A 12,647-nucleotide genomic window follows, 5' to 3' on the forward strand; every position below is an offset into this window, starting at 1 on the left:
TTTCCGATACATACACTGAGGTACTTTTCAATGGTGAGAAAGGCAAAATGATGGATCTACCCTTATGGTCAATTCTTTTATCTGATGACACTCCATTTCTTGTAAAATTTTAGTAGAGTTGGGAAAACAAACAGGTCAAGTAATTGCCTAATATAACACAGCTAGAAAGATACAACTAATTAACAAAGGGGTATATGCAATGGCAAGCCACTCCAGTACTATTGCCTAGAAAATCCCATGGATGGAGGAGCCTGGTAGGCTGCAGTCCATGGGGTCGCTAAGGGTCGGACACGACTGAGCGACTTCACTTTCTCTTTTCGCTTTCACACATTGGAGAAGGAAATGGCAACCCACTCCAGTGTTCTTGCCTGGAGAATCCCAGGGACGGAGGAGCCTGGTGGGCTTCCGTCTATGGGGTCACACAGAGTCGGACACGACTGAAGTGACTTAGCAGCAGTAGCAGTAGCAATATGCTCATATAACTAACACCAAAAACAGATGTCTAAAATAACAATTGCTAGTATCTGTCTTTTAGATTCCTGGTCATTGAGATTGTTTCCCACCAATTTTCTCTTGTTTCCTTAACTTTGGATTCCTAAATTTGTACTTCAGCTTTGATAGCTGCCTCTAATCCCATAAATCATGGTGTCTCATTCATAGTAATTTTTTGAATCTTGGCTTTCTGGCCTTCATATCAATTTTGCTGGCTCTTTTGTGTTTATTACTCTTTCTTTCTTTCTCTCCCTCTTTCTCTCTCTCTCATACACACACACACACACACACACACAGAGAGAGATAGAGGAAAAGGGGGAACTCCAGCAGGTTTGGCAGCCTCCAGTGCTTTCCATCAAGCACCTGGGGAATATGGAAGAAGCACCATTTTTCTTATTCCTGGGACAAAAACACTGTGAGGAGACAGGCAGTGATGGGACCAAGTAGCAAAACTAACAGGACTCACAGCTGGTCTGGGCTTGAGGAGGCAGATGAATATTCTCAGGTTCTCCTTTAACCAAAGTGATGCTTCTTCACCAACCAGTTTCCCACTGGAGCACTATGCAGCCTTCCCAGCTGTTATATTTCATGAATATAACACTGCATGCCAGGACAGGAGTGCTGCCGATACATTTATATCTCTAGAGTGTCAACTGTTGAGAATGGTCCAGTAATCCAAGAAAAGGAAGGGGCCTGCATTTGACCCATCAAGACCTAAACTGCCACTCCCCAACCCTGAGCGACCCCAACAACCTCAGACCAGGAAACTGAGTACAGATATCCCTCAGCTTGTGTGGGGATTGGATCCAGGACAACCCCATCCCCATCAAAAGGATGCTCAAGTCCTTTATATAAAATGGCTCAGTATTTGCATATAACCTATGCACATTCTCCTGTATGCTTTAAATCATCTCTAGATTAAGTATAATATATAATACAATGTCAATGCTATGTAAATAGTTGCCAGTGCCTGGTAAATTCAAATTTTGCTTTTTGGAAATTTCTGGAATTATTTTTCCCCAAAACATTTTTAATACACAGTTAGGATGAAGAAACCTCACATACAGAAGGCTAACTCTACTGGCCTCCTAACCACAATTCAGGGGCAATGGACCAGGACCCAAGTCATGGAGCTTGTCTCCCACCTCACGCACACCACAGAACTTGTCAGGCACCCAGATAACCTTGGGAAGGCTTGGCCTTGCTCATCCTGAAGGTGTGGATTCCTTTCTCTCTAAGCACTTATTCAGAATCACCCACCACCACTATATGCATTGTTGTCAAATCAACTTATATTTGTTCTCATCACATAGAACCTGGATTCTTGGCTTAACATACCACAATGTTAACACCCATATTTAGCCCATATTTTAGTTTTGGTGATACTATGGGCTCCCCTCCAAGACCAGAGCTTTGGATCTCATCTAGTTTTCACGTTTGTTTATTTTGTTTGTTCATTCTTCCAGAATGAGACTGGGTTACTTTGATTACGAAAATACTATACATTCATTGTAAAGAATTTTTCTTTTTCTTTTTTTGGTTTAAAATAACTTTTTATTGCCCAGGATATTTTTTTCCTTGAGTTGTATTTTGTATGTTTTATTTGTTTTTGTTTTCTTTTTTCATAACTATAAATTCAAGCTTCCCTTTGTCTTGAAAAACAAAACGACATGTAGCTTTCATATCATTTGCAACCTGGTCTCATTTGAAGAGACAGGTGGGAGTTATCTTGCAAGAGTAAGATTTATACTATGAATGGTGCAGGTCTAGTGGTACTGAGGGGAGACAATGGCATTCTTGACAAAGTTAAATCTGCTGGTGGCATTTGCGGAAAAGAAGCCCTTGCAAATTTCTAAATGCCAGTAAACTCTTAATAGCAAATTCTGAAGTGTTTTACAGGCCTAAAAGGGAATGAGGTTAATAAAATGCCTCAACAGAGTTGGAATAAAATACTGAATTTGAGAGTTACTGGAACTTGGATATGTAAAAAGAGGGTGGAGATTGGGACATGCTTACAGTGGTCTCAAGTTCAAATAAACTGTGACAAGACACCACTTCACAAGTCACACGCTGGCCCGGGGGCTCTTCTCCTCCCTCAGTAAGTGCTGGCAGAAGGCGTGCTCAGTCATTTTGCAATGTAGATGCCTAGCCCCAAAGACAAAACATGGGAGAGGAAGAGAGATGGAATGAATATCTTAAGAAACTCTGCAGAGAAGATCCTCCCTTTCCTCATGGCTTCACTTTTCCTCATGCTTAAGGAAACAGGACATTTAGGGTGCCTGAACTGGAACTCCTTGGGTGGAATATTTTCAGGTCTATTGGACCAATCGGACACCCAGTCTACACTTTTCTTCAGAGCATCCACCTCTTTCTCTCCTTCTGCAACTTCTTCTTCTGACTGAGAGCTATGGTCCTTGCTGGTGTGCATCCACATCAAGCATGATCTGCCCATCTTCTTGTGGGGAAGGGCTGTCACAGTGAGAACTGCCTCTTGAACTGCTGTGTCTGGATTCATTCTGGGTATCCAAAAGAATCTTCTCCATGTCCCCATTGTGGATGGAGGACGAGGAGAGTATAAGCTCTAGCTCCCCATTCTTCTCATTGCCATTGCTGCTGTTCATGGGCAGCTCCACTCAGGAACTGTTGAGGCCAGCAGGCGGTGGCGAAGACTGTTCACCTTCCTCACAGTTATTTTTGTTGTTGTAAGGGGATGGCAGCTGTTCTACTAAGTGAGACGACATAATCAGGTGGCTAGAAGAGCTGCGACCCTGCAGCAAGGACCGTCTCCGATTCTCGGGCATCAACACCAAGAATCTTTCTAAAATATCAGCCAATTGAGATTGGTTATAAAAGATTTTCAATTCATATCAGAAATATATATATATATATATATATATATATGGAACTAAAGAGCTTCTTGATGAGGGTGAAAGAGGAGAGTGACAATGCTGGTTGAAACTCAACATTAAAAAATCCAAGATCACAACATCTAGTCCCATCACTTCATGACAAATAGAAGGGGAAAAAGTGGAAGCAGGGACAGACTTTATTTCCCTGGACTCCAAAATCACTGTGGATGGTGACTGCCATCATAAAACTAAAAGACGCCTGCTCCTTGGAAGGCAAGCTATGACAAACCTACTGTGTGTGTCCTCAGTTGTGCCTGACTCTTTGCGACCCCATGCCAGGCTCCTCAGTCCATGGGACTTCCTAAGCAAAAATACTGGAGTGGGTTACCATTACCTCCTCCATGGGATCTCCTCAACCCAGGGATTGAACCCAGGTCTCTTGCATCTCCTGCACTATTCACGATCCCACTACCCAGTTGATACCCTCTTCTGACTCAACTAAGAATTTCCTGATTAAGCCCTGAGGAACCCCATCCATCCAAGTTGTACCAGCCTCTGATATTCCCTGTGATTACATTTGGTTTGCTTGACACTGAATGAGGATCCAGAACTTTTGTCATAAACAGGGTGAGAATATTTGGCATTCGATCTCTCACCATGTGCTGGTCACAAGGTATATAGGTGGATCCATCATCTTCATCAGCACTGAAGGCCTACAGCCATACTAGACACCTGGGATAGACACCTGCAATATGAAAGCAAATGACTTCAGACAACTGACCTGGATTTACCCAGTCCTCCCAAGAGCAAGCAAGTTCAGACATCAATTTGAGACCTTTTAACACTCTTTAGGAGATTGAGATGTGTAACAGACACACATACATTAGGTATTCACTATGTAAAGTGCTTTATATTATGCATTTCATTTTAGATTGCCTAATATTTTAGAATTTTTTATGTCTCTGATTCGAATCTAAAATCTTCAAATAGATGTTTTGATTTTTCTAGAAGCAAGTACTTGTCTATTGTGAGATAGTTAAAGTTTGAACTTTTTATAATGTTATTCTTTTAAAATACAGGACTACTTTTAGTGTACCAAGACCATAATTTTAAGCTGCTTTCATTACTCTCTATATAGTCAAGTCTTAGTCAAGACATTCGTGATTCTAGAGTAAGGGAAGAGCTCCACCTTATGGTACTGTTTTGAAGTACACCAAGAAAAGGCCACGATTTTTAGAATTGACCTAGAAACTCAAGAGGGGCTTCCCTGATAGCTCAGTTGGTAAAGAATCTGCCTGCAATGCAGGAGACCCTGGTTCCCTTCCTGGGTCTGGAAGATCCGCTGGAGAAGGGATAGGCTACCCACTCCAGTAGTCTTGGGCTTCCCTGGTGACTCAGCCGACCTGGGTTCAATCCCTGGGTTGGGAAGATCCCCTGGAGAAGGGAAAGGCTACCCACTAGAGAATTCCAGGGACTGTATAGTCCATGGGATCGCAAAGAGTCGGACTGAACGACTTTCACTTCACTTCACTTAGAAACTCAGAGGGGAAAAGGATTAAAAAATACAGACCACCTCCGCCAACAAATTGTAAATCCTCTTCCATGATATGCTCAAAGTGCCAAAATGGCCAAGGCGAAGTTAAAATGAAGCAAAATCCTTCACTTGGCTATTGAACTGGGTACTAAATTGGTAAAACAAGAGTCCTTTTTACTTGATACCAAACATTATCATCATAACTAACGATTCTTGAGTTCCTATTATGAACCAGATTATGGTGTATATATATATAAAATATATGTGATATGTTATAAATATATACTATTTATCATATTAAATAGTTATTAAATATTTTATTATAAATATTATTAAATATATATAATAATATGTTTATTGTTCTTTAATTTATTAACAATATTAATAGTATTATTTTATTATTTATTAATCAGAATTTTTCCTAAAGCAATTATTTCTTTAAAAATGGTCTCCTGTGGTACTTCTTAAAAATCTGGTAGAATCTATAGGCTTTTTCTGTGCAGTTTGAGCAAGCACTGGGTTTCATGGAAAATCATAAATGGTATTTTCCAATATTTTCAGCATTAACACCTAAGTCATATTCCATTAAGGGAAAAACCATTTCTTGTTTACCTAACAAAAATTTATTGAGCTTTTACTATTCCTAGGCTGTAAGGACACAACAATGAAAAAGCCAAATATGGTCCCTACCTTGATGGAACTTATAGTTCTGAACACTATTCAAGATAGAAAAGAGAAAGGAGATGATTCTGACCTAGGAATGCCTTCTGTATATATAGATATACATTTTTAAAATTTAAGATATATTTTAAAAATAATTTCTACTTTAAAACAAAAGTTATCAGCATGCACATTCTCTGACTAGGTGACCAAAAGGTAAATTTATAATCTTTCTAATTCCACTCACAGAAAGCAAAATCCATGACTATTCCATTAGGGGAAAAACAGGATTTTATTCTATATTCAAAAATTACCAGATGACATTTCTCTCAGACTGCCAAAACAAGGAAATTAGAGAGGCCTAGGGCTGTCCTGGAAGCCACCATGCCATGGGCAACTTGCCTTTGGAATTTGGAACTCCTAGCTAAACTAGAGGTGATCTGGAAGTAGCTCAGCCTGACCCAAATGAGAACCTTGGGTAAATTCCTCCTTCCCTTTTTAGGCCTGTGATCCTTGGGCACCACCCAAATTGCAAGCTCTGGCTAGACATCAACAATCCAACAGTTATCTCAATGCCAATCCTCTCTTCCTCCCTTTTCTATCCAATTTCTTAACTCCTCCTCTCTCTCCCAACATTTCCACTGCACAGTCTGGAACTCTAATTCCACGGTAAACAAAGTCCACTTCTATGTGTCCACTTTTTCCCTGAACATTCACTCCATCTCCTGTTGCTAACTGAAAGGTAGTTCCCCACCTACAGCACCATGTCCCATAAAGCTATCTCAAGGCTGTATTCTCTTCCACAGCTTACATGCGGGGTGAAGGTGAGGGTTAGGGAGAGCTATGTCACCATTCACCTTACTCCCGCATTGCATTTTCAGTCACCGAACATTTTTAAGTACCATACAGTAAATATTGTAGGCTTTGTAGGATATACTGGCTTTTTTGCAACTACCTGCCTCTATTGTTGTAGCTTGAAAGCAGCCATCAACAATATGCAAACAAATAGACATGGCTATGTTCCAATAAAACTTTATTGACAAAACAGGCAGCAAGGTCAGACTTGACCATAAGGATGATCAATACACTGCCATGGCCTCGCAGTGCCTTGACTTTCTCATTCCCAGTGATTTTCACTCCACCTTTAATACCTTCAAACCTATTTGCCACTCTCCCCACAACTCTTATCCTGCAGACTTTCCAACTCGTTGTTCCCCAATAAATATGATCTTTAAGATCACAACCCCTCCATTGCCTCCCTATTAGTTTGCCTCTACTGAGCCTCACTTTTCACTTACCCAGTCTGGATGCCATGGTCAGTCACTGCACTCTCTTATATCCTCAATCCCCTTGCTCCCTTTTCTTTCTACTGTACATTGTTCAGTATCAAAACCATACACCATTTCTGAATAAATTTAATTACCAGCTTTCTCTGATCCTATGGCCAAATGGCTGAACACAGCTGGAGAACACTGTCTGTCTGTGTTAGCTGCTCAGTCATGTCAACTCTTTGTGATCCCATGGACTGTAGCCCGCCAGGCTCCTCTGTCTATGGAATTCTCCAGGCAAGACTACTGGAGTGAGTTGCCATTTTCTTCTCCAGGGGATCTTCCCGACCCAGGGATTGAATCTGGGTCTCCTGTGTTGCAGGCAGATTTTTACCATCTGAGCTACAAGGGAAACCCTGTACCACTATATATATTTGAGCCACTATGAACTCATAATTTTAAATCCAGCTGGGCCCTCACAACTTCTAGTCTATCCCTTTTAACAGTCTTCCTGTAACTCTATCACATTTATATTAGGCGAGACAACATAATGCTGTAAAGAGATTGCAGGCTTAGAATCCAGACAGACTTGGGTTTGATATCTGGATCCACCATTTACTAGCTGTATGGTCATGAACAAGTTATTTAAATTCTTTTTGTCTCAGTTTCCTCATTAGCAAAATGGGAAAAATAATACCTACTTTATATCTTAATAAGATTATGTATGTAAAACAATTAACATACTGCCTGATACTCATGAATTGCTGAATAGATAAGAGCTATTAATAAGTGCTTATGGGACTTCCCTGATGGTCCAGTGGTTAAAACACCATGATTCCACTACATGGGGCATGGGTTCAATCCCAGGTCAGGGAACTAATATCCTGCATGCCACATGGCATGGCCAAAAAATAGAATATAAAAATGCTTAAACATGACCTTTAAAAAAACAAAATGAGAGCTCCTGTTCAGTAGGTGACTATACCTCCTACTTTGATAAGACCATTAAGTGTTTCTTAACTGAGGTCCCCAAAAGGCAGAACAATGGTTTATGTGCTAATTGGTTGAATCATAAGAAAGTGCTGAAATTCAGCCATTCTGACAGACAGAAGCCATAAGATTCAGCCTCGAAAGTTATTAGAGCACACTCCCAGGGAAGCTTCCCAGGTGGTGCTAGTGGTAAAGAATTTTTCCGCCAATGCAGAAGACATAAGAGATGTGGGTTCAATCCCCAGGTCAGGAAGATCCCTGGAGGAGGGCATGGCAACCCACTCCAGTATTCTTGCCTGGAGAATCCCATGGACAGAGGAGCCTGGTGGGCTACAGTGGATGGGGTCTCAAGAGTCGGACACAACTAAAGCAACTTAGCACAAAGGAATGAGAGAGTCAATATAAAGGTTTTCTTTGTCAAAAGTTTGCATCCCTGGGCTGCATTAACTCCTCAATATTTCCAGGCTCTTCCAGGCTACACCATGCATGGGTGCCCCAGGCAGTCCCGCCCTGTCTCAAGCCTCGGTGTCTGCAGGAAAAGTGCCAGGGCCCAGAGCTAAGAAGCTGCGCGGTTGCACCTTGTCAGTGTGTCTGAGCCCATTGAGAGAATGGGCTGAAACAAAGCAATAGCCAAGGCCCCTGAGACAATCCGGAGAAGGCAATGGCAAGCCACTCCAGTACTCTTGCCTGGAAAATCCCATGGATGGAGGAGCCTGGTAGGCTGCAGTCCGTGGGGTCGCTAAGAGTCGGACACGACTGACCGACTTCACTTTCACTTTCACACATTGGAGAAGGAAATGGCAACCCACTCCAGTGTTCTTGCCTGGAGAATCCCAGGGACGGGGGAGCCTGGTGGGCTTCCGTCTATGGGGTCACAGAGAGTCAGACACGACTGAAGTGACTTAGCAGCAGCAGCAGCAGCAGCAGGAGCTGAGACAATCAGGCCCAGAGGATCTGAACTGGTGAGGGAGAGGTGGCTGATAGGAGATGTGCCCAGTCTCGATTTCCTTTCACTGTGCATACTTTCCTGTAACTGTAACCCACTCTTTCTTTTGCCCAGAGGAAGGGCTATTGCCCACTCCTCCAGGTCCCCCAGCCTCCCCACCCACCCTGTGCTCAAATTTCCATCCCTCCCATCTCCTCCAGCCCACCTACCATGGGCTTTTTTTTTACCTTCAATTCTCTCACTCCTTGGATCCATCCCCCTCTTAGGCCTTTCCTTTAAAGATCCTTCCTTTGCCTCGCACAGGCTTCTAGCCACTTCCTTTTCTCTTTCTCTTCCTTCTCTGGAAAATACCTGAAACGAATAATCCAGATTTCCTCTGTCAACTTGCTCACCACATGCACTGATATCATCACTCTACCCAAACACCTTCTCCGAGGCTGCCACTGACCTCTGTATAGCCATATCTGGTAGACACAATTCCAGCCACATCTATCTTGGTTTCTCTGTAACAGATGGATCTGTGGACGCCTCTCTCCTTACTGAAACACATTCTCAGTCCAGTCACCACGCCACTGTTATTGGCCACTTCTCCTATTGCTCTTGCTGGCCTCTTTTTCTCTCAGTCTCTATCCAGCCCTTAAGTGTTGGTATTCCCCAGAGTTCTTTTCTCCTTTTATCCCACACATTCTCCATGGAGGATATCACCCATTTCCTGGATTACAAGCACATGTGGGTAACTTCCCAGTTCATCTCCAGCTAGACCTCTCCCTCCACACTCATTTTGGAAATGCCTGCCAAGTAGCTGCCTATATCCACCAAACCACAATTGTTCCTATCCAAAACTCTGATACTCTTCCTGTCACTACTAAGGTCAGTTGAAGTATCTGGACCTGAGTAGAGGTACAGCCCAAGGAGCAATATCCTGCACACTCTGCAGCACAGGGCATGGGGCGGGGGGCGGTGCAGACAAGGGATGACAAGGAGTAGTGACTCGCTCAATGCGGTTCCTTTAACATGCTCTACCTACTACTTAATGCACTGTGGTGACCTAAATAGGAAGGAGGGCCAAAAGGGAGGGGATATATGAATATGTATGATTGATTCATTTTGCTGTACAGAGGCCGCCTGCCAATACAGGAGACTTAAGAAATGCGGGTTCAATCCCTGGGTTGGGAAGATCCCCTGGAGGAGGGCATGGCAACCCACTCCCGTATTCTTGCATGAAGAAAGAATCCCATGGGCAGAGGAGCATGGTGTGCTACAGCCCATGGGTTCACAAAGAGTCAGTCACGACTGAAGTGACTTAGCACAGCACAGAAACTAACACAACACTGTAAAGCAACTATTCTCCAATAACAATTAATTTAAAAAGAAAAAAAAAACATGCTCTACCTATTCCTACCAATAGGTACTAGGTGCTACATAAAATGTGTTGCCAATAATTACTATCATTGGCTTCCCAGGTAGCTCAGTGGCCAAGAATCCACCTACCAATGCAGGAGATGCAGGTGACGTGGGTTCAATCTCTGGGTCAGGAAGATCCACTGGAGGAGGAAATGGCAACCCATTCTAATATTTTTGTCTGGGATATCCCATGAACAGAGGAGCATGGTGGGCTACAGTCCATGGGTCACAAAGAATCAGACACAACTGTGCACACAGCACGCACTACATAAAATGTGTTGCCAATAATTAATAGCAAAGTTTCAGTTCAGTTACTATTTTCTGAACTTCCCTTCCCAGTTTGACACACACCTTCCACCTCATTCTATCTCTCTTCAGTCTTCCATACAGAGATTTCAAATAGTCTTTGCCTATAAGTATGTCTTGGAACTGGGTACACAGTTGAATCCCAGGTCATGGTTTTGGTACTTCCCAGTTAAAATTCTGCTCTGCTCTGGCAATGTTCTGACCTAGGTGTTCTGGCCCAATGGTGGACACTCAAGAACATGTACATGAAATGGGTGGTTAGGGAAGATAATGAAGGGCCTTGAATATCAGATTATGAACTAGGGACTCAAATTTACAGAAAGTAGGGAGTCTGTGAAGTTTCTAAGCAGGAAAGGAAGAGGATGAAAACAAAAGCCATGTTGCAGATTCTGGTAGAATGAGAGTAGTAGTAGTGAAAATTGACTAAGGAGGAAAACTAGAAGCATGGAAATCTATTAGAAGCATGTTTCAGGAATCCAGAAATGAGGTAATCAGTCCATCTCTGTCAACCACACCTGCCTCATCTCTTCACATTTAATCCCTTGTCAAATCAAATCTAAATGGGAGAACCTTTAGCCAGCATTGGAGGAGCAATGGCCATATTTGGAATAAGTTCAGAACATCACAATGACCAGTAATGAAACCAATATCACTACAGGTCACTCTTTTGATGGTTTAAATGTTCACAGAGAGGTCCTTTGCCACTTCAACATAAGTGTCTAAAGTGTCCGCATTGCTTTGAGCACTAAAGTTTGGGGTAATTTACTAGGCCACTGCCAATAATAAAAGGATGACAATTTCCTAGATTGCCCATTTCTTGTTTTGAAAATTGCCGTTCATTAGGCTCTTATTTTAAGAATCAAATGACAAGATTTATTTTCAAAATTCTCTTTAAAAGTTCATACAGCTTTCACAGGTCTAGCCCTGGGGGGGGGGTGCGGGGGGAGAGGGTGTTAATTAGCTATATCTCTAGATCTGACAAAAGCTAGTAGGAAAACTGTCTGTAATGATCTTTGGCTGATCAACTCCAGCTTTAGTTACTTAAACAAGGAAAGAAATTGTACTCGTTTGTCCCTATATATAACTTTCTAATTTGAATCCTACCACCGAAGCAACTGTAATAAAAAATATAACATGTAGTGGTACAAAGCAAGAGTGATAGATAATCTTACAGCCCAAGAGTATAAGCTTTTATTTTAACAGTAACAGGGAAATCAATTCAATAAACTGAGTAAGACTGAGAACATGATTAGAATTAGGAAAGAAATACCCATAACACACCAAAACTAAATGGAACACATTTTTTTTAAACTTCAGCTGTAATGTATACACTATACAAGGTATCTAAAAGCCTAAGAGATACTTTATATTAGCTACAATAAATTAGTATGAGATTCAGTTTAATAACACCTGGATATGGATAGAAATAATTTCAATTCAAATTTTAAAAACCTAAGATAAGCAAGCACATTTCTCAACACTGCACAGTAGAGTAAGGCTGTGTAGAGTAAGAGAAGTTTGTAATCAAATGCTATTTAAAATAAAGAGTTACAAAAATGGAGTCTTAGATGATCAGAAAACCATTAAATTAATAGAAGATTAAAGAGCATATCAAAATCCAAAGCATGACCTATGATTTTTTTTTGTCCATGCTAATGTATATTATCAACTATTGGGCTGGCAAAATAAATTGCATGGATTCTTTCATAACATCAGATGGAACAATCCTAAATGAACTAACTTTTTGGCCAAGCCAATAGTTTAAAATTTATTCTTCTTAAATGTATGGGAAGGTGCATCTCTGAACACTGAGCCCTAGTGGACCTGTTTCTTATCAGTTTTATGAGATTCCTTCAAGATGGGCTGTATATAAATTTATCCTGCCTCTAAGAGGTCAGTGGTGCATTTTGATCTCAGATTGTTGACATTGTTTTCAATGCTTGAAATTTTTAGGTCAACTAACTGATGTAACAAGTAACTTGAGTGGTGGATAAACCATATACCTGTGTCTCATGGTAAGCAACTTTCTATTTCATGTGCTTGTGCCCTGTTAAAAAAAAGAAACTCAGTCTTTCAACTTCATTTTGGGGTGACCAAAACAAAGTCAAAATAATAGGTGATGTCAGAATGGGCAAAGTAAGATCAGATGTTTCTTAATAATTGTTTGATCTTTGTTTTTCATCAATTAAAAAAATGTA

The 12,647-nt window shown here is 41.4% G+C and overlaps 1 long non-coding RNA gene and 1 pseudogene across 1 annotated transcript in view; both read right to left on the minus strand.

Moving 5' to 3' along the window:
• Positions 1-2,037: 2,037 nt before the first annotated feature.
• LOC129535272 (BCL2/adenovirus E1B 19 kDa protein-interacting protein 3-like pseudogene) lies at positions 2,038-3,233 on the minus strand (annotated as a pseudogene).
• Positions 3,234-3,900: 667 nt separating this feature from the next.
• The window catches only part of LOC148773424 (uncharacterized), a 102,348-nt gene continuing 93,601 nt past the window's right edge, over positions 3,901-12,647 (minus strand). The window contains exon 4 of the long non-coding RNA XR_016036757.1: positions 3,901-4,086. This is a non-coding gene — a long non-coding RNA (uncharacterized LOC148773424). The remainder of the gene's footprint in view (positions 4,087-12,647) is intronic.

Source organism: Moschus berezovskii, chromosome X (assembly GCF_049115385.1).
Source record: "Moschus berezovskii isolate FMDL1 chromosome X, NW_MosBer_1.0, whole genome shotgun sequence".
Lineage (NCBI taxonomy): Eukaryota > Metazoa > Chordata > Mammalia > Artiodactyla > Moschidae > Moschus > Moschus berezovskii.